This window comes from Aquarana catesbeiana, linkage group LG07 (assembly GCF_042186555.1).
Source record: "Aquarana catesbeiana isolate 2022-GZ linkage group LG07, ASM4218655v1, whole genome shotgun sequence".
In the NCBI taxonomy this organism is placed as follows: domain Eukaryota; kingdom Metazoa; phylum Chordata; class Amphibia; order Anura; family Ranidae; genus Aquarana; species Aquarana catesbeiana.
This window is the reverse complement of record NC_133330.1, coordinates 160,018,760-160,041,687: the sequence shown is the minus strand read 5'-3', so window position 1 is coordinate 160,041,687 and position 22,928 is coordinate 160,018,760. Positions and strand designations below refer to the sequence as shown.

Below are 22,928 nucleotides of genomic sequence, written 5' to 3'. Positions count from 1 at the left end.
CCATTTAGACAGTGCATTGAGATTGGCTTGTAAATTGGAGACATCCTGTAAGGACGTTATTCCACTGCATAGCTTAGTGTCATCTGCAAAGACAGAAATGGTACTTTTAATCCCAAACCCTATATCATTTATAAAGATATAAAAAAATCCAAGTATACCACGTCCACAGCCACCCCTCTGTCCAAGGTTTTACTTACCTCCTCATAAAAAGAAATCAGGTTTCTTTGACAATTTCTGTCTTTCATGAATCCATGCTGTCTGTTGCTTAAAATATTGTTTTCCAGCAAGAACTCATCTATGTGGTCTTTTATTAAACTCTCCAGTATCTTCCCGACTATAGAAGTTAAACTAACAGGTCTATAGTTACTTGGTAAAGACTTTGTTCCCTTTTTAAATATAGGCACCACATTGGCCCTACGCCAATTCAGTGGTACTATTCCCGTCATTAATGAGTCCCTAAAAATTAGATACAATGGCTTTGATAAGGTAATATGTGCAATAGGATTACAGCCAATAGAGTTTACATTTTGTTTGTTTTTTTTAATATATTTTAAAGTTGCACTTCTGTTTGTCAAAAAGTAATACTTTTGTTTATGAAACTTGTTTTTTTTATATAAAGACGTTATATACCACAACAGCTAAATCTGTGTCTGTAGTGCATGTTCAAACCTTAATACCATAAATAATAACATGTTATTGGATTTTTACTCCAGGAGTATATAATGAGTTTGGCAATTCTAGAGAAATGTTTAAATAATGCATTACAATTTAACTAAACCCATTTGATTTTAGTTGACTAAAATGCACCGGAAATTTTAGTTGCCTAAAATACGACTCAAATTAAAAAAATTCAGATGACTAAAATACGACTACAACTAAAATGGCATTTTAGTCAAAAGACTATGACTAAAACTAAATTGAAATTTGACGTAAAAATTAATACTGCATGACACTACTCCTCCAGACCTAGTATTGCTGCCAGTGTTTGGAAATAAGCTAGACTGAAAAAAGGATAGAACTCTGGAACTCTTACACAAAAAAAATGACAGAGGACACAGGACTAGTTACCAGTACTGCTTGTGGTCTCCCTGTAGCTATCTTTCCCCTCTTAATAACTCACATGTCTTGCATTATGGGGAAGGTTTACTAAAACTGGCGCACACAGAATCTGGCGCAGCTGTGCATAGTGACCATTCAGTTTCCAGGTTTTATCTTTAAAGCTTTATTGAACAAGCTGAATTTAGAAGCTGATTGGTAAATATGCACAGCTGCACCAGATTCTGTGTGCTCCAGTTTTAGTAAATCTCCCCCTATGTCTCTGTGTGTGGAGGCAGCCATCTTGGTAGAAGCAGGGTTTTGCTTCCTTTTGTCAGAGCGTCCAGCAAAGAGAACAGAAAACAGCACAGTAGTGACATCACCAAATCTGACTCCACATGTCCAATTCATAGGACTAGCACTCTGAGACAGCAGTGCCTTATATCTCACACTGCAGATATACTGTAGAGTTATAAGGCTGTAGGCACAGCGGTGCATCGGCACACTTATGTACCAGGAAGTGCACTGCTGTTTTTCAGAAGGAACATAAGACATAAAAACATTTTAGGATACTGATTAATCACAAATATCATCTCTAAATGTTCCCTAAACACAACAAATCTTCACTTTTTGAGTTCAGGTCCACTTTAATTAAAATAAAATTACTTTTGTAAACTTGTACTAAGAGAAATATGCAAGAGGGTTCTAAGTGAGATATATAAGTGTAGAAAGTCTAGATAGGCCACCAAGAGACCTATACCCACTCTGAAGAAGTTACAAACCTCACTGAATTCAGAGAGACATATACCGCATACAGCTGTTGTCCTGAAGCTGCACCAGTAGCAACTTTAAAAATAAACTCCACACCCAATGCATAGCCCATTATTCCCAGCAGCTCCTGGCACTATCTATCACTTATTATGGGCATGCCAAATTATTCAGGGACATTGGCAGCAAGTAGTGCAGTTCCTTCATGACACTCATGAAATATTCACCTTCATTCCAGAGATTTCCCCCACAGCATTTTTTTCTGCCAATAGATTCCTATGGCCAGCATCATTCAATCCCCCACCTCTGCGCTAAAGTCTTCCTGGACCCAACCCAGTCTGTTACTAGACAGTGAGAGAAGAAGCAAGCAACATAGTGATGAGCTCATCTCTTTGTCACTCTGTTTTCACTTTCCCTGCCAGGGAGATTGTGACCCGCGCGCCTTAGCGAGCAGTGGGTGTGGCTAAAATGTCTTTTTAGTCTGATTAGAACTTTTAGACTATTTTAAACTTTTTAAATTATTCATTAATTTTGAATTAATATGTTTTTAAATATTTTTTATAAAGCTGTTGGGGGGGGGGTCTTTGGGGAGCAATGGAGTGAAGGGAAGCCTATAGCGCTGTGTGAAGGGGGGGTTTGGGGGAGCACATAGGGGTGAATCCGATGGTGATCAGTGTGGCAGCTGGGGGTAATAGCTGGAATCGATCTTTTGTGGCTCATCCTGCAGCAGCTGAATGCTGTCGGGAGAGAGGAGAAAATGCTAGCTTTCAGCTGCTGCAGTAAGAGCCACAAAATATTGATTCCAGCTATTACCCCCACCTGCCACACTGATCACCCACTCAAAACACATGTGATTCCTCCTGCTGAGGGAGGGAGGGGACTCCAGGGGTCCCCAGGCTCCTGGGTAGTGCCCAGGGGTGCCCATGAGACAAAATGGCCCCGTGTACAGGGACTGTAATAACCACTCTGATTAAAGAAGCTGTGACATTCAAGAAACTATGTACTTCAGCCTGCCAGTTCCACCCACCAGCCTTGATCTTCCTGCATTGCATAGAAAAGGACAAAGACCCACAGATGATATCACTGGATCCAAACATGTATGTAAGGAAACTGAAAAGGTTTTATTTAAATATTTAATTAGCACATTGATGAAGGTGGGGTAGGGAGAAACCAGGGAAGAGAAATATTAGCAGAGCAAACTTCAGCTTTAATGTATAAAAGAGATGTGAATTAAAGTGTCACCTAAACACCTCAAGGATTAAAGAAGGTTTCGATTGAGCATAAATCTGATTGTCTGTCTGTTGGTCTGTTCATTAAGATATCCTTTATGTATTTTACTTTAACTACTTTATTCTGTGTATAGAAATAACCCATTGGTTACTGTTCCAATTTCCCCCAGCATGGAAAACTAAACTTTTTCCTGATCTCCTAGAAGGCAATCAGATATTCCCTGGATCAACAATCTCTGGTGAGACTCATGAAGTTAGTGTAAGATTGAAAAAAGAATAATAGTAGGAAAGAAGCTTTTTTTGCCAAATGAGACATACAAGAGACTGATTTACTAATGTAGTTGAGAATCTTTATAGAACAAATTGTGTGAATAATACTTCAATTATCCAAAAAGAAAACCGTTGCAGATTTCTGTTTACTTATTTTATCTGCACGCACATGATTGGCTATACAAAGTGAACAGGAAGTTGCTTTTCTGTTGATTGGATAAGCAAAGTGATATTTACACAATTTATCATGTGAAGATTCTCAACTATTTTATTATATCAGCCTCAATGCCAGCCATAACACTCTACCTGCTTGCAATTTTCTAAACATTTAAAACAAGTAACATTATCTGCATCTCCAAAAACTGTAATGTTCTATGAGTAGCACAGTGAAAAGGAAATAAAGTGGAGATAAAATACTTTGGGGTCAATTCACTAAGAGTTAAATAACGGCAAATAAAATGCGGTAAAATAACGCATGAATCAGTTGTGAAAATTGAATTCACTAAGAATTTAGCGTCAAATAACAAACGCTGTCTTTTTTCAATTGTTCGTTAACTATCGCATTTTCTCATGCGGTAATTTATCACACGTGTCAGTGATTAAGGGTTGTTTAAGGTAATTTCCTTATAATATTTTACATTTTAACATGTTTGTTATTTTTCTTTTGCAAAAAAAAACATTCTTTTAATCTAACATTTTTTACTGTAATTTGTATTTGAAGGCAGAACTACCTTCTCAAATGTATGTCTCCTGATGTTTGGTAATCCAAGCTCTTTTACTGTCCATTATGCCAGATTTTAATAAAAATTTTTTTTTTGTAAATGTATGGCCTATTAGAATTGTTAAAAGTGCTAATTTCTATGTTTTTGGCAAAAGTTTATATTGTGGAAAATGAAAACTAGACTACATTGTTTTATCATGTTTTTAAACATTTTTATTTATATTTAATGTTCCTATCCAACTTTAACTTGTTGTAATGGTGTATATAACCAAAAGTATTACAGTGGTCACTTCTAGCTGAAGTAATTGTCATTGTTGACATACTCTATCATTGAACTTTTGTAAACGTTTACTTAAAAAAAAAAAGTATTATTTTTTTTTTTTTAAAGTTCTTGATGTTAAATATCAGCCAATGTTAGCATTTAATTTGCACTGCACATATGCCTTTTTGATTTAATTAAAAAAAAAACTTGTGTACTTGTGATGTATAATGACACATTTTGGTGTGTCCACTGCTGGTGGAATAGTGTCAACTTTCCGTGGGTCCTCTGTGGATGGAATTAGACCCCTCTCTGAGGGTAGTGGGTGTTCTTTCTGTGGCTGGAATAGTACCCCTTCCTGTGGGTGTTCTGTGGTGGAATTAGGCCCCTTTCTGTGGGTCTTCTGTGGGTTGAATTAGGATCTTGGTGGGTGGAATGCCCCTTTCTGAGGGTTTGAATAGACCCCTCTTTCTGGTACCGCACTGGTTACCACCACAAAAAGGGTGGTGTTAATTATGGCACCTTTTTTAAGTTCCTGTTTCGTTTGTGAATTGGACTTAGATTACCGCACGATTTTTTGCGATATTTACCGACAATTTTTTTTTTTGGTTGTTTACCGCAAAATTATTTTTTATTTCTTGTAATGAAATTAACTTTATTTACCGCATGTGATAATTTATGCAAATGAGTAATATGATACCCTTTCCGCATGCGGTAAAGCTCAGTGAATTAACTCCTTTATCTCCTTGCCTGAAACAAAGAAGGACAGTATTGAAGTAGTAGTGAAGTCATAAAACAATGCTAATGCGAAATTTATATGTACGATAAATGAACTAAATACCTTTTATACAGTGTTTTTACAGCTGGTACATGACCTTGTAACTATACAGCTCCTTCACTGGTATTGCATCCCTACCCACTTATCCAAACGTATACCCATTTATCTCCCCCTAACTTCTTTAAGTGATGCATCCAGGTAGGCACCATGGCACACATTTTGTGGACTTCTTGTAACTTAGTTAAAAACCAATAGAAATCCTTACTACACAAATCTATACAAAAATATAACCAGAAACCAGCAAACTCTGATCACGCATACCTTTATGGCTACAAAGCCAACCATAGCGTAATCATGGAGAACTCCAACTCTCCAACTCTCAACTTTAACAAAGTAAAAAACAGAGTTACTAGTACAATGCCATATTAAATGATATTCATAATAAATTCCTGAAATTTCCCGGTGACTTAGTGCAGCCCACAAAGTTAAGATGTACTATTTTGACCTCTTAATTTAAGTTTTCCCTCCCTCATTTTTATGAAGGGTTTATTATATTTATATATCTGATTTTTCTGTACTTACAGTGAATTAATTTTTGCATCCATACTCCTGATGAGTGAATGTGATTCACGAAACGCGTAAAGTTTTTCTGTTCATGTGATGCCAAGACAGTTTGGCTTTTATACAGCATGTACTCATCTATGTATTTGTATAATTATGTACCATCATTGTATACAGTGTATGTATGTGTTCATGGTATATTTTTACCAATATGTCAGCCTTTGTATATGGTTATGTTTATGTTTTGAAAACATTATCATGCATTTCTAGACCACGGAATTGCCTTTGATACAATAAAGGTTTTATCATATATCTACTCCATACACTCATTTTTGCAGCAATAAGACTAATTTAAAGTCCCATTCTTTTCTTTTGTTTCTATTTTATATAGCCAGGGATGGAGGCCTTTTACTGTGGACAGGTCAGGTCACACTTTTCTCTTTATAGATATACTATTTTTGACCTTTTAATTTAACCCTTAATGTGTTCTGACAAGTGATGATGTGCCCCAGCACCCCAGACTCCTTCCCAACTTTTTTTCTTCTTTTCTTTTCCCTCTATCTTTCTTCTCCAGTAACTCCCACCACACCCTACCCTCAAAATTCCCCTACCCAAATTATACCCTAATACTCAATACTTAAAGTACATTGTTACTCTGGAACAAACCTACCATACTTGCCCCCAGGTAACATAACCATAAATTTTGATTCTAATGACCAAGTTTGTACAGTATGTGTTATTATATGTCATTGGCCATGAGAAATGTGTCATCATTAGACTGTAAGATCTAACCAGCAGGGCCCTCTGATTCCTTCTGTATTAAATTGTATTGTAACCGTACTGTCTGCCCTCATGTTGTAAAGCGCTGCACAAACTGTTGCCGCTAAATAAATCCTGTATAATAATAATATAATATTAATCCCAAATTACTGCTAGACCTAAATCTCCTTTGATGATCTTATGCCTGGACCTTTTTATTATTCCTTGGTCTTATAAGGAGTGTGTATTATACTTAATTTAAATTTTACACTTTAATGAGAAATCTAAGCTATCAATAGTTAACTATCTATTTCATATGCAAAAATACTGATTCTGCACATTTGTGTTACTGATGTGCATGAACTGAACATTTTAATGAGAAAAGTATATACAGGTAAAATATCAAATACAGTTTATTACATTAACCCTATTTTATTTTTAACTTTTTTTTATCTAAATACAAGTTAATACAAATTCTTTCTTGAAATACTATATCATCTTTGGCTCTCAAATATATACAACTATTTTTTCTTTTCCAATAGATTTTTAATGGGTTTTACAGTGTTACAAACAATGCAAGGTCAAATGTAACCTAGCAAAGTCCTACCAATGTGAGATTCAAGCATGTGAAATAAATGATTATTGAGCAACATGGCAATTACATAACATATAAACACAATGGGGTTTATTTACTAAAGGCAAATCCACTTTGCACTACAAGTGCACTGCTAGTGCACTTGGAAGTGCACTTGGAAGTACAGTCGCTGTAGATCTGAGTTGGAAATGCAATGAAAATAAAAAACAGCATATTTGCTTGTACATGATTGGATGATAAAATCAGCAGAGCTTCCCCCCCATTTCAGATCTTCCCCTCAGATCTACAGCGACTGCACTTCCAAGTGCACTTGCAGTGCACTTGTAGTGCAACGTGGATTTGCCTTTAGTAAATCAACCCCCATGTCTATAAGGTGCTCAGAATCACAAGTGATGTGATAATAACATAGAGTAGACTTTGTTGTTCTTAACCCAATCTTTTGTAGAAGTGGGAAACAGATGTGAAAAAACAGCTATAGAAGCATAAAAAGGGAGCAAGGAAGGGATGGGGGTTATTCGGTTAGACATGGCCTGCTAAAGGTGCTCTACAAAGTAGGCAAATTGTTGTTTAAACAACAATTGAAATTGTGGTAGAAACAAATGCTGATGCACCATCCAAATGTAAAGATATGCTTGTGTAGCATAGGTAGTTCATAAAGCGTTCATAAGGTCTTCATAAAAATCCCTTGAAACCCTGAAGGGTTTTGAACTTCAGTAGGCAGCTCTACCTGAGACATGAACAAATCTCTGAAATTACAAAAAAGAAACACAAGGGGGCACCAGCATCAATGGGTTTATTACAATTAAAAAAAACAGATGCAAACTCACACAAAGAGCTTATCTGCAGCCATGCCACATTGGATGGAAGCCGGCCACCAAAAGAGTCGCTTGTGACAGCAAACAGCGTGTAGTCAGTGAGCAAACCATTGGTGTGAAAAAGGAACCAATAGAATTCCCACAGTGGCTTTCCTCACCTCCTAGAACATTGGACTTGGTTTCCTCACTGATTACACGCTGTTTGCTGTCACAAGCAGCTCTTCTGGTGGACGGCTTCCATCCAATTTGCATGGCTGCAGATAAGCTCTTTGATTTTATATTTCTGTTAGTTTGCATTTGGCTTTTTAATCTTAATAAACCCATTGATCTTGCACTTAGCTGGCACCCCCTTGTGTTACTTTTTTTGTAATTTGAGAAAGGAAATGTTTACCAAGAGATTCTATCCAATTTTTTTACTGCTGCTTTATTGTAAATCAATGTCTCGCTAACTCAGCTGCTAACTTCTCTTCCCTGATTCTTCAGGGTTTGGGGTATATGTTTTTTGTTATGCAATTCCTCACAAGAGTCCGGAGGTAGCAGGCGACCCAATAAAATGTATAAATATACTTTGGAACAAGGGGGATGTACCGTTGAGCATTGCCACCAAATGTGCATAAAGGTCCCTGGTTCTGGGCATCCACAGAAGAATACCAGATCACAACTTAGAAAATTCTGCAGGTACCATATACCACCTTGTGAGAAGCCTGAAGTAAGTTTCAAGTGCAATCGCATTTTGGGAGCAGGATTTAATAGCAGACCATATCTCTACCCATTTTTTTATCCAAAGAGGAGCCTAGGCCAGTTTTCCACTTAGCAACAAAATGTTGAAGGTATCCTGAAAAAGATGTTTAAAGTGGAAGTAAACCCTGCTATCATTTTCAGACAAGAAAGCTGTCATCTTGGCCACTGTTTCATCTTCAACTGGCCAGTGGATGGTTTGACAGTTTGGTTGAGTGCAGATCCAATGTGACAGTTATATTCCCAGCATGTGCCCGAAATTTAACAGTTTTTTTTACGCTGTTAAATCTATGGGTTTACGTCCACTTTAATAGCAAGAAATAAATTAGCGATATGAGTCCCGGCCTGTGAGGGTTGACACTAAAGCTCAAATTGTGTGCCGGCGTCCTATGACAATTACGATTTGGACACATAATGGGGGAGATTTACTAAAACTGGTGCACACAGAATCTGCTGCAGTTATGCATAGTAACCAATCAGCAGCTAAACATACTGTAGCTGCTGACTTTTAATATTACCTGTCCTGGAATCCAGCGATGTCGACACTGCAGCCGATGTTTCCATTGGCTGTCGGGTGCTGCCGCCGCCATTACCGGTAAGGGAACCCAGCAGTGAAGCCTTCCAGCTTCACGGCCCGAAGCACGCTGCACTCTCTCAGTGGCCCGGCAGCAGGGGAAGGAGGAAGGAAAAGGAAGGGGCCAGACTTCTGACCTACCTCGCTGCAGCGAGGTCCGACGGAAGTGGGGACAGAGTACCTGTCAAAAACAGATACAGATAAAAACAGAGACAGATAAGCGGAAGTTCCACTTTGGGTGGAACTCTGCTTTAAGCTTTGCCAGTAAAACCTAGAAGCCGATTGGTTACTATGCACACAGCTGCACCGGATTCTATATGCACCCGTTTTAGTACATCTCCCCCAATAAAGTCTCTAATCTGGAGGTATCGAAAATGTTCTGAAACAAGGATTTTGTGTTTTTCCTGAAAATACTGAAAACATTTTATTTATTTATTTTTACTGTCCACTGAACCAGATTCTATATAAATGTGTGATTTTATAGTGGATCTAAAGCTGGAAGGAATTTTGGTTAGTCATAGCTAGCGGGAAAGGAAGGACTGAATAAGTAGGATAGTAGGGAGAATTTCTAATAGAATCCCACACTCTGAGGGACTGAGTTGTGATAGTATTTTGCATTCTGGGTCTGTCTCTTGGGAGAAGCCGCAGTATGTTACATATCCTAGGAGAGTTAACCTCCTCTATATATAATATATTATATATATAATATATATATATATATATATATTATATATAATATATAAGTTTACTTATTTGTGTTGCTAGATAACACTTGGAAAAATTGGTAATAGTTAAGCAGCCTTTGATTCTAGGGAGAAATAAGACATGGGTGGAGAGTCAGGTTCTACATTAGTTCCAAATGAAGCGTCAGACATGGGTCTGTACAAAATAAATACCATATATAAAACATTTTAGGTAAGATGGAAATTTTGACTGCTATCTGTAGGAATGATTGTACTTGCTCCAGACTTAAAACCATTCAATTCACATTCCATTTAACAAATATTCAATAATTTTGCCCTACATTTACCTCACTGTTGTTTGAAAGCAGTCTGCTTTTAAGATTTCATATACTTATAAATTATAGTAATTATTGTATCAATTCATATATTAATGCTTACTGTAAAAAAAAAAAAAAAAAAAAAAAAAAAAAAGGAAAACTTTTTTTGTGTGTAAATTCATTCCTTTGTTTTAATTAAGTCAAGTCATGAGATACAACATCTGAAGTAAACCCACATAGTAATATTCTTACATAAACTGGTCGAACGTAAAAAATTGTCTTGAGCCTATGATTATTGTCTGTTTCACATCTTTATGAATCCTTTTAAACCCATGAAATTAAACTTTTGTATTAGTTGAGTGAGTAACTTTAAGTGTTAAGCAACCATTTCATGAAGTATGGCAACATAATCCCTGTGAGCAAAACAAGCAGCCTTAACATGACCTCAACATATTGCTATCCAACACTTGCCTACTACAGCATACTATGTAACAATACCTGTCTCTGTGTAATGGGAAGATGTTAGTGGTGTACCAATACTTGTAGATGTGAAGGGGAATATTCCAAAACTGTGTATGCATTAATCAAGTTAAATTAGGAGGCTTGGACATAAAAAAAAGTAGGGGGGGGGGGGGGATGCAGGAGGATCAAACCTGATGCACAATGGTTTATTGTACATGCTGTTTCTCCTGACGGGAAAATCAGCGTTACAGTGATTGCAAAGGTTCTAGGCTTTCTACCTTCAATATTCTTCTATGTGCCTCGGCTCTCGGCTCTCGCTCCTCACAGGCTAAGACACTTTCTCCTGCTGCTGTCAATCAGAGACAGCGAGCCAATGAGGAGAGAGAGGGGGTGGGGCTGAGCCATGGCAATGTGTGTAAATAGACACACAGAGCAGCGGCTCCGGTGCGAACCTGCCACAGCAAACTGCTTTCTCTGGGGACACACGGCAGGAGGGAGGGGCCAGGAGTGCCATCAAGACCCGAGAATAGGAGGATCTGGGCTGCTCTGTGCAAAACCACTACACAGAGTAGGTAAGTATAACATGTTTGCTATTTATTTTATTTTTTTAATTGCCTTTATTACAGGGCTCAAAATTTCAAGTCCTGAGCTACTAGCCAGGCCTCAAGGGTTACTCGCCACCAGTTGCCCCACCCAACACCTGCCCCGCCCTAATTCCGTCCCTAAACATGCCCTCATAAATTATCTCATGAAATGACACTTAAATGTTTTATGCAGAATTAAGTAACAAAAATAAATATTAACAACAACTTTATCAGTGCCCCTCAGCACAGCCTCACCTGTGCTCATCAATGCAGGCTCACCTGTGCCCACCATTGCAGCCTCACCTGTGCCCATAAAAGTGAACCAGCGTTTTGCCAATTTAGGTCAAAACAACAGGTTCAGTTAAAATGAAAATATTCCAGGTCCTCTTTGCTGCCTCCACTGACAAACAAAACAATGCCCTATAAAAGCTGCCAAAATGTAGCATTTAAAAAAATGTTTAAACATACTCATCTCAGAACCCAGCTTCTGTCTGCTTCCTAAAGGAACTAGTGCCTATATTATGCTTCCTAGAAGAGCTGACAGCTTGGAATCCCACAAGAAAGCACTCCATACAGTGTACAAGCATATTTTAGCACCCAGCTGCCAACCAACTGTTCACTCTCTTGGTCCCCTTTTTGCCCAGCTGTGAGACGTAAAATACTCCATACTTTTGGGATTGGGGACCACACGACTCAATCCCCTTCCTCTCACTATGAAGCGTTGGGTTCCTGAGTGGCCAGTCACCAGGCTGTGGGAAGAGGAGACTAAGGCCGGCCATAGACAGAGCAAATTTTTTTCCTGCAACCACGGGTCCATGCTGATGGGGGAATCCCTCCCACAAATCCATTGTGTTCTCCCAGCAGGAGGGGGGGGGGTGCAAGCCATCCCCACCAAAAGAACACAGTGATTACTGCTAGACTGCCCATACATGGTTCGAACCTTGTCCGGTTCTGGACGAGATTGAAAACTGTCTATGGCCTGTTAAAAGCTGTAGGCTTAGCAAAAAGAAATCAAACAAATTCTTTCATCTGCACTAAAAGCCCCCCTGCCAGTGCGCAGGCTGTCAGAATACCTGAACAGTGCCTGCATCTGATTGGATACAGACCAGCAATTTTCCGACATGCACCTCCGACAAAAGTAAATTGAATAATGGGGCCAGCAGGGCCACACGCTGCTCAAATTTCTGCTGAAACAGCAGGAATTGGCCAACTTAAGATGCGAGCCTTTATGTCCTTAAATAGCACAATATAAGTTCACTTTTTAATATCAAATTGAGCTGATTTACCCATTTCATCCAACAAAGAGCATCTCCCACACTGCAGACATTTTGACGTTTCATTCATTGTATTCTTATGAGAATCCATCCTTCAAATAGTCTTTTTATATTTTCCCTAACAATTCAGTTTGCTTTTCAATTGACTAAAATACATGGAAAAACATACTACTGCAAATAAAACCTTAACATGAATAATTCATGTATACTAAAAATCAAGTGCATTTTAAAGAGAAAAACAAACCTGTTTTTATCAATTCGATAAAGCTATACCTACAATTATTTCCACAGGAATTTTTCCTGCACCGTCTGCATACCGCAAATCCCAGTTGCTAGCAAAGGGTTAAGTATCAGAGCAAATGATGCAAGCAAACACACATGCTCAGCACAAGGATATGATGCTGCTGAAAAATCTGCCTGGGGGTCTTGGAATCTACTGTTTCAGTTTTGTCGCATTGGTAAAATATTCATAGAGCAGCAGTTTTATGTCTTGGCCAAGCCTCGAACTGAGGTTAATGCAGCAGAGCTGAGACAAATATGAGCTGCACTGAACGATAACTGCTTCAACGTGCGGGGGAAGGGAGGGCAGAAGGGCCTTATTTACATAATTTAGAGTACAATTTGCCCCGTGGGCTAACAACACAAACAAAAGACACTAGACCATTCAACACATTTAACACTGGCTAGTCTATGTATAAAGAGAATATCAAATCAGTTTTAAGCATTTTAGTCCATTTAAATTGCACATATATAGATTGGTAAACTGTATTTGATGAGATCTGTATGTGCAATGTACAGATTATGGTCTCAGAAATATTTTTTAAAATTGTATTTTTACTTAACCCCTTAAAACAAAAGCAGGTATAAGAGGGACATGGGAACTGCCTTTGCCGACTTCTCTTTCTATAACCTGCTAAGGACCAAATACGCTTCTCATTCATCATAGAGTACATTTCTGCTGAGTTCCCAGCTCATGTATGTAGCTGCCAGGAGGTGCCGTCAGTTTTACCGCAGTAGTCCTGATCAGTGTAATGCTTGCCATGCGCAATACAATCTAATTGTAATCTAATCTTGTTTAGATGTACCAAAGCTGTTTAATATGACGGTCTATGTAAACAGCCCTCTTTATTTGTAATGAGTCATGCAGATCCTTGCATTATATAATTGTTGGTAGTGCTAAAGCAGATTTTACAATCAGACTGTAACCTGCTTGCCCAGCTTAAGGTGGTTGTAAAGGCAGAAGGCATTCTCTGCATTAACCACTTGACCCCCAGGCCTTTTGGCACCTTTTGTTTACCTTTTTGCTAGAAAATTTCTTAGAACCCTCAAACATTATATATTTTAAAGCAGAGACTCTAGAGAATAAATTGGTGGGTTTTGCAATTTTTTATGTCACACGATATGTGCACAGCAGTTCTTCAAATGCAATTTTTTTGGAAAAAATGTTTTAAATTTTAATGCAAAAAACACAATACATAACCCATTTTTTTGGTAGAATATAAAAGATAATGTTATGCCGAGTAAATAGACACCAAACGTGTCACGTTTTAAAATTGCGCACGCTCATACAATGGTGACAAACTACATACATTTTACTATCCATAGGCGACACTTTAAAAAGTCTTTACAGGTCACCACTTTTCATTTACACTGGAGGTATGGTGCTAGAATTACTGCCCATGATCTGACATACGTGGTGATACCTCACATGTGAGGGCTGATCGTGTGTTCGCCTTTACATGTGAGCATATGGGGTTGGGGGCACTTTAAAAAAAATTAGCTATTTATTATTTTTTATTTTTAAACTGTCGCTTTCATTTTATTTTTTGATCACTTTAACTGCTGTCACAAGAAATGTAAACATTCTTTGTGACAGCAATAGGCATGTGACAGGTAATCCTTATGGAAAGATTTGGGGTCTAAAAAAACCCAGATCCCTCCTCTGCACTTAAAAGCATGACTCTCATTTTTGAAAGTGGCGCCTTTTACATCAGGGTAAACCAAGAGTAATGTAAGGTCATCACTTCCAGCTTACTATATCATAGAGCTGAACAAAGTCAGAACCACCGGCTGTTTGATCTGGACTCCTGGTGGGACGGGGAATCCCGGTAAAGCCGCGGAAGGTGGTGGGGGATCAAGCCCATTCGTGTGCCACCACAGGAAGCTGCAAAGCCCAGAGTGCCGCCATAGAATCCCAGAAGAGGAGGATCGGGGCTGCTCTGTGCAAAACTGATGCACAGAGAAGGTAAGTATAACATGTTTGTTATTTAAAAAAAAAAAAAAAAAAAAGAACCTTTAGGCTAGGCTCACACTGCGATTCGACATTTACAGTGTGGTTATTTGGGGTGACTTTGAAGTTACTGTGCATATTCTACGGGGCCAAGTTGCATTGTAAATCACACCAAAGTAGTGCAGGAACCTTTTCCAAAATCGCACCTTTCTGAGTCGCAATAATTAGAATGCGCACCATTAAAAACAATGAGATTTCCCTTGCCATGAGATTTTGTGTGACTTAAGTTGCATTAGAAGTCGCACTAGTGTGAACCAGACCTAACAACCACTAGAAGTGTTCATGCACACTAGGCAGCTGAAAAATGTCAGAACCTCAGGCAGAAAAAGCAGCAAAAAATGTTCACAGCAAATAATTTATATCTGTTGTAAAAAAATATATGGAGTAAAGAGCTACTACCACCATATACTGTATATTAAATAAATCTAATTCAAATCATAAAAGTGTTAAAAAATGCTCATAGTGGTTTTTAGGAGTGCTTATGGGCATTTGTTTTTAAAAAAACTTTCCCCCTGCTCATATTTCACTATAATAAATGTATACTTGAAAACGACGATTGTTTTGAAATGTCATGTTTATGCGCGTTTATGAGCATTTATGCGTGCCAACCTTTTCCTCCGCCCAAAAGCTCCTCTCAAAATCGCGATTCTGATGGGGTTTTTTCTGCCTCAAAACGCTCTTCTGCAAATATGCCTGTAAACGCCGTAATGTACATGGACAAATAGGCCAATATAGAGCTAATTATACAGGCCGAATTTAAAAAATGACAAAACCTGTATAAGCAGCAATTTGTATGCCCAATGTGCATGGATCCTATCAGTGCTTGTTAAAATGTAAACAAAGGTTGATACACTGTAGTACCTTGTAGCAATCTGAGAAAAAATTTACAGTGTTGCCATTTTATGTGTAACATTGCTAGATCAACATAAAATTCAACACGTACAAATGAATATAGTATTTTCTCGTTTTCCTTACCTACCATGAACCCTGAAGTTGCATTCACACTTTTGCGCCAATGTGTGAATGAGATTCTCATTTGAGATGCCATTCTTTTGAATGACACCTAAAATCGCGGTGCCGGTCTGCCACGATTGTCACGTGATAAATCGCGCTGCAATCTGGACAACCTGCATCGCGTGAAGTATGTCACTCAAAAAAAAGTTCAGGAGCTACTTTTGGGCGACATGTTTCGCCTGATGAGGGTTGCCATGATTTTAGGTGTCATTCAAAAGAATGGCATCTCAAATGTGAGCCCCGCGATTTGTCGTTCACACATCGGCGCTTTAAAATCATAGGCACAATCGTGGCAAATCTGCCCACGATTCAAAACCCTGAAGTGTGAATGTAGCCTAAAGCCTGGTGCACATTTGAAGTTGCAACCCAGTGAGCTGAACAAAAAACTGAAGAGCTCAATTTTAGTACAGCAATCTCCCCTGCTGACAGGGGGACGGCCCCCCACCAGGACACGCCCGTCAGCAAGAGTGCTGATTGGATGCCGATCGGCAGACCCTTTTTGATCATGCCCTTTTGACAAAACCCAGCCGAATAGCGGGCTTCTGTTGGACCGAATGTCGGCTGGTTTCTATTGATTCGGCCGATGCCGCCCAATACTCGGCCCGTGTGTAGGACCCTTATGTTATTAGATGTAATTTTGATAACTGGACTCTCTGTCACAGATACCACAGGCAGCAGCTCCTATAACAAATTGAAGCCTGCTTATGCCAGGTACACAAGGGAAGTTTTTTTTTTTTCATTCAACCCAGCAGACCAAATAAAAAAAAAAAAACTGACAGATCGCTGTACTAACACAAGTGATGTTAGTGCAGTGATCTCCCCTGCTGAGCTATTGTGTTCTGACAGGGATACTGCCCCCCCCACCCCCCCCCCCCCCAGCCAGAAAACAGTGATCAGCGTTTGCAGCCATTGGCTGCAAGTGCTGATTGGATGCTGGTTTCCCAGTATGCCTGTTCGATAAAATCCGGTCGGACAGGCTGCTGAACAGACAGGCTAAATATCGGCTCGCTTCTGTTGAAGCGGCCAATACCAGCCGATATTCAGCCTGTGTGTAACAGACTTAACTCTGACCGTGGGCTTCCCCTTTACTGTGCATACATGAGAACAATAATTAACCACTTAAGGACCCAGCCTCTTTTTGAGATTTGTTATTTACAAGTTAAAAACTGTTTTTTTTGCCAGAAAATGACTTAGAACCCCCAAACATTATACTTTTTTTTCTAACACCCTAGAGAATAAAATGGCGGTCATTGCAATACTTTCTGTTACACCGTATCTGTGCAGCGGTCTTACAAACACACTTTTTTGGAAAAAATAAACTTTTTTGAATTAAAAAATTAGACAACAGTAAAGTTAGCCCAATTTTTTTATATTGTGAAATATAATGTTACGCCGAGTAAATTGATACCCAACATATCACGCTTTAAGTGGAATGGTGACAAACTTTTACCCTTAAAAATCTCCATGGGCGACATTTAAAAAATTCTACAGGTTGCATGTTTTGAGTTACAGAGAAGGTCTAGGGCTAGAATTATTGCACTCGCTCTACCGATCGCGGTAATACCTCACATGTGTGGTTTGAACACCGTTTTCATATGCGGGCACTACTCACGTATGCGTTCGCTTATGAACGCGAGCTCGGCAGAAAAAAAAACATTTTTTGTTATTTATTTTACATTTTATTTTTTATTTTTACACTGTTCTTTAAAAAAAAAAAAAAAAATGTGTTCCTTTTAATTCCTATTACAAGGAATGTAAACATCCCTTGTAATAGAAAAAAAGCATGACAGTACCTCTTAAATATGAGATCTGGGGTCAAAAAGACCTCAGATCTCATATTTACACTAAAATGCAATAAGAAAAAAAATTGTCATTTAAAAGAAAAAATGGCCCTTTAAGAGCTATGGGTGGAAGTGACGTTTTGACGTCGCTTCTGCTCTGCAGTGGTATGGAGATGGGAGGGGGCCATCTTCCCCTCACTTGTGTCCATACCACAGAGGAGAAAGGATCCAATGAGATGGGGCCCCTCTCCCACCGCTGATAAAAGTGATCTTGCGGCGAATCCGCCGCAGAGACCACTCTTATCTAAAAGCGGACTGCTGGCTGAAGAAGAGGATACTGGGGTTTAGAAGAGGATACCAGGCTAGCTGCTGCCATAACAACAATATTCCTCTTCAAACTTAGGACGTATATCGGTGTGCGGCGGTCCGTAAGTGGTTAATGATACAGTAAATATAAACTAGTATATACTATACATGTGCTGATTAAAAGGTGTAAAGTAAAAAAAATGTTCATAGTAGTAGTTTTTATGACATATTTTTGTTCATAGTTTGCATAAAAAATAAAATAGTTTGGACTTGTCCTAAAGTTCGCCATTTTTGGATGAGGCTACACTCTTTTATTCACTTTATTTTAAACAAGCTGGTTGAGAATGTCTCGAGACACACACAGACTTTGATTTACTTTACGTTTTTAGCGGCTAAAATCGCTATTGGATCTGCATGGAAAAGTCTGGTTACTGATCTTGCCTTGATGAAGCGCAAACTCACCTGGATCATGCTGACGAAAAGATTGTGAGTGTCTTACGGGACAAGCAATCACGTTTTGACAAAATTTGGTCTCCCTGGCTCAGATATTTGCAGGTACCGGACATGCGGAGTTGACCCCCTGGCTCGAGAGAGTCTGAACCACTTTTTTCTTTTCTTCCTTAGACCTACCATGCTCTCTTTCATTCTCCTCCAGTATTTCTCTATTCTTTGACTTCCTTATTTCTTATTCCATATACATGGTACTCCTGATACTAGTAGAGGGGTCCCTGGACACAAATGTCTGGTCGAACAGATGTTTGGATCTGGCCCTAGGATGTTACTGGTTATAAGATGGAAGTATTGCTGTTAGTGCCCTAGGTTTTAAGGGCTATTATATTTTCTACTTGGAAAGGCAATGTTTCCCTCCCAAAAAGGGTCCTCCTCATCATAGAACTGGTGTGAGTTGGCCTACCCCAATTACCTGGACTTGATCGAAATAATGGGCAGTCCAACTTTGTAAGAGAGCTGCAACCATGGGTTGCAGGAAAGAAAATCGCCTGATTCCCCCATTAACACAGTCAGTATTGATGGGGGAATCCCTCCCACGGAGCCATGTGGGTAATCACAGTGATTACTGCTAGCAGCTATAATAGCCACTAACAATAATTGCATGTACAGTAAACTCTGACAGGCTGGTTGTACCTAAATTCATTGATCAATCAACTTGAGTACATTCAGCCTGCCCATGGTTAGAATCTCAGCTGATTCCTGCTGAACTGGCCAAGATTACCATCTATGGCCGGCTTAAGAATTGGTAAGCCGCAATATAATAAATATTTGCTTTTGGGTTTAATACTGGTTATGAATATGATGTATATTACAAATGAAACATTGTTCACGGTATATTGATTTCTTACTAACCTTTATCAGCCCTCCTTATGTATTATTTTTAGTTGATTTTTTTTCACCATTCATTTTGTATTTGTAGCATTAAAAAATACACTTGTTTAAACTGTAAATAGCTGGGTTATGCTTTGTACCAAAAAGCTAATCTTAGTGTCATTATAAATAAATGCTTTCTTTAACAAACTGCACTTTATTTTTAGAAACACTAGGGAGTCTACTTATTAAAAAAAAAAGAAAATTGCATAGCCATTCATCCACTAGATGGAGCCGTGGAGCATACAAGCAGAGCTACATTATGACTTAATTGCGTAACCGGAAGTTGTTTGTTTTGCCGGCTGGATTGAATGTTTTCGTTTCCATTACTTTTTTATTAAGTATTTCAAAGAAGTACAAAAGCCAACTAGAAAACGTGGCAGAAATGGTCGGATAATAGTCTCCGGATACATTCATGCTTACAATAGTATAGTAATCAAAGTTAAGACAGTATCCACTGATCCTAAGGTCATCCGTAGTGCGATACGTTTAGCTTCAAGAAATAACTATGTATAACAGAAGAGAAACCAAAGTAACCTCTCCGCCCCTCCGTTAGAAGTTTGACTATGGAGAAGTATATGGCTGCAACAATAGCTATTTAGCATGGCGTAAACCTGACCTCGCCATCCAGGAGAAAGGAGGGGCAAATCCAGTGTCGCTTTTAGTGTGCATCGCGCCAGCTTTCTAGAACATACTTAGGATTGGATTTTTTAATGCGCAATCATCTGTAAGTGGACTAGAATTTTAAATAAAAGTTGTTATTGAAGATTTTACACTATATAGAGCGTATGCTCTTGTTCTCCTTTCTGAGTAATTGTGGCTGTTAGTTGGAAGTGGTTATAAGATAATCAAGTTACCTGCAGACTCTGTGAAGGAGTGGGGGAGACGGGGAGCATTACAATACATACTTTTATTATCAGCACTCTTTTATTACGGGGTCATATTCATCTGGTAAGCCTGCATTCTTGATGTCTTGGTGGAGGTTTGGGGTCTTTTGTGGCACCTTTAATTCTTGGTGGAATCATTTTTTACACTTATGCACTCTGTGGACTTTCATATCAATCATTTTGGGACTTTTTATGTTATTTGTATACTTATGTGAATTTATGTACTGCGTTATAATTTATTTATTGATATTTATTACTATGGTGGATATCTCATAGGGGTTTATTTACTAAAGGCAAATCCACTTTGCACTACAAGTGCACTTGGAAGTGCAGTCGCTGTAGATCTGAGGGGGACATGCAAGGAAAATAAAAAAACAGCATTTTAACAGTACGTGATTGGGTGATAAAATCAGCAGAGCTTCCCCTGATTTCAGATCTTCCCCTTGGATTTACAGCGACTGCACTTCCAAGTGCACTTGCAGTGCAGAGTGGATTTGCCTTTAGTAAATCAACCCCATAGTGTGCTTGCAGCTATTTTGTTTTGTTTTGTTTAATTTGTTTTTCTGTTTTTTTAACTAGTGCGGTTTTCTTTTTACTAAACTCTTCTTTGTAACAAGAAATACAATTTATCGATTTAACACTAGAGGAAATTAGCTCAGCTCCATCTAGTGGCCATAATATGGTATTTTACTACTGCCCATAATAAAAGAACATTCGTTCGGTAGAGAAAATATCCTACAGAACATTTGTTTATTTGTCTTCAATTCACACAGAATGAATATACATGCAAATTCACTGGACGAATGGTTATGCAAATGTTTTTTTTTTATAAATAGACTCCTATCACTGGTCAACATGTATCTTGCTGTTTTATTATGAACACCTGTAACTTTTTTTTAATTAGTATTATTCAAAATATATAACTTATGGAAAACAGTATCACTAAACATAAGCCTTATTTGTGACTAGGAAAAAATGTGCCTTTATTCTGTATTGTATGTTATTTAGTTAAAATTTTAGGTAAATCAACCCATAGCAAAAACGTGAACATCTTAACTGGTTAAAATGCTAAATGCCTGTTGACACTCTTGGTTTACTATTTAGAGACGTTGAACAAGTATGCAGATTAGGACTTCTGACTTTATCCCTTTTTATCTGACTTTCCTGATCTGTACAATTGTCCTGGATCCTGGAAGAGTTTTAAACCCAAAACCACTGCATTTCTATCCCAGACTATAGATGTAAGAGGGTGTAGTACTTGGGATGTGGCATTGAGTCTCCAGTATTTTGACCAGTAGTTGGCTTTTCGCTTATATACAGTAAATCAGCTGTGACCAAGCTTTTAACTAATACATGATATTTTCCTAATTTTAAAAAGAGATAGAGGTCACTGCAATCTGGACTTTTATGAGTCGGTTTGCAGATATTACTGTGTAACATGGACAAAATAAAAATAAGGTTTCTGACTGAGTAATGTAGAATCAGAAAAAGAACAGGGAGACCTGCGTGGTCAGGGGGAAATTAGAAAGGCGAGGTGACATAAAACAGTGACATATGATGCATAGGGTAGCAAAAGATATACAAAGTGACAGTAGGGTCAAGGTGAAATCAGTATGAATGAATCACTTAGATGTGAACATAAAGCACAGGGGTAACATTAGATATTAGGTAGACATGGACTAAGGATTACAATGTAAAAAAATAAAAAGCAAATACATGTTTGCTTCAGCCAAATAGGAATATCCATCTAAGCTTTAGTTTTACAGCAACATGTCTGAGCTGACAACAAAGTGCCTTTCCTGCATTAAATTCACAGCCCTATCGGAACTGCTTCTACTCCCCACCCCTCTCTGTCTTACTCCACGTGTATACATGGATCTTTCCTAGCTAGAACAAATTCCTATGGTAATATAATTCCAAAATACAGCTTTCTGACCATCAGAAAAAACACTTTGATGTAAGCTAAACACTAAGAATGATAGTAAATGCACCGTCCTCGCATGGAGCATAGTGGTGGCACCATCATGCTGTGAGTATGATTCTCTGCAGCAGACTCTGGAAGGACTGTGAGGGTATAGGGTAGCAGGAATGCAGCAAAAATTCGGGAAATTCTGGAGGAAAACCTGACACGCTCTGCAAGAAACATGAGCCTAGGCAGAAGATTTGTCTTCCAGCTATACAATGACCTCAAGTATAATGCCCAAACTACAAAAGAGTGGATAAAAAAAAAACATGTTAGGCCAGGTTTACACTGCTGTGCTGTGCTTTAGCCACAGCATGGGTGTATGCGCGTTTTACGTGCATTTTACACATGATTTTAGCTGTGGTTCCATAGGGGTTTATTTACTAAAGGCAAATCCACTTGGAAGAGCACTTGGAAATTAAGTCGCTGTCGATCTGAGGGGGACATGCAAGGAAAATAAAAATCAGCATCTTTGCTTGTACATGATTGGATGATAAGATCAGCAGAGCTTCCCCTCATTTCAGATCTTCCCCTCGGATCTAAAGCGACTGCACTTCCAAGTGCACTTGTAGTGCAAAGTGGATTTGCCTTTAGTAAATCAACCCCACTGTCTTCAATTAGGTTGCACATTTTTGCCTCTTTTTCTGAAAGCGCTCCAAAGATGCAGCATGCATGACTTTTAGTGCACTTTCAGAAACTCTGTAAAAACACGTGCCATTGAAATGAATGGGACCGGGGCTAAAAGTGCATGCAAACCACACACAACGCAACGCACCACTGTGAACCTGGCATTATTGTCCTCAAATGGCCAAGATGGGATCCATAACCTAATCCAACAGAGAATTTGTGGTCACATTGTACTCACAATCTGTAATTTAACTAAGC

General features: G+C 38.6%; 1 protein-coding gene across 4 annotated transcripts in view; it reads right to left on the bottom strand.

Annotated features, from left to right (window-relative positions):
- RBFOX2 (RNA binding fox-1 homolog 2) overlaps positions 1-22,928 on the bottom strand; it is a 623,882-nt gene that overhangs the window by 239,156 nt on the left and 361,798 nt on the right. Inside the window, exon 1 of one of the 4 annotated variants that reach the window (XM_073592801.1) lies at positions 12,700-12,724. The exons of the other annotated variants lie outside the window; for them this stretch is intronic. The gene's annotated coding sequence lies outside the window, so the exon portion shown is untranslated. Of the gene's footprint in view, positions 1-12,699; positions 12,725-22,928 lie in introns of those variants that run through there. 4 annotated transcript variants of the gene reach the window in all.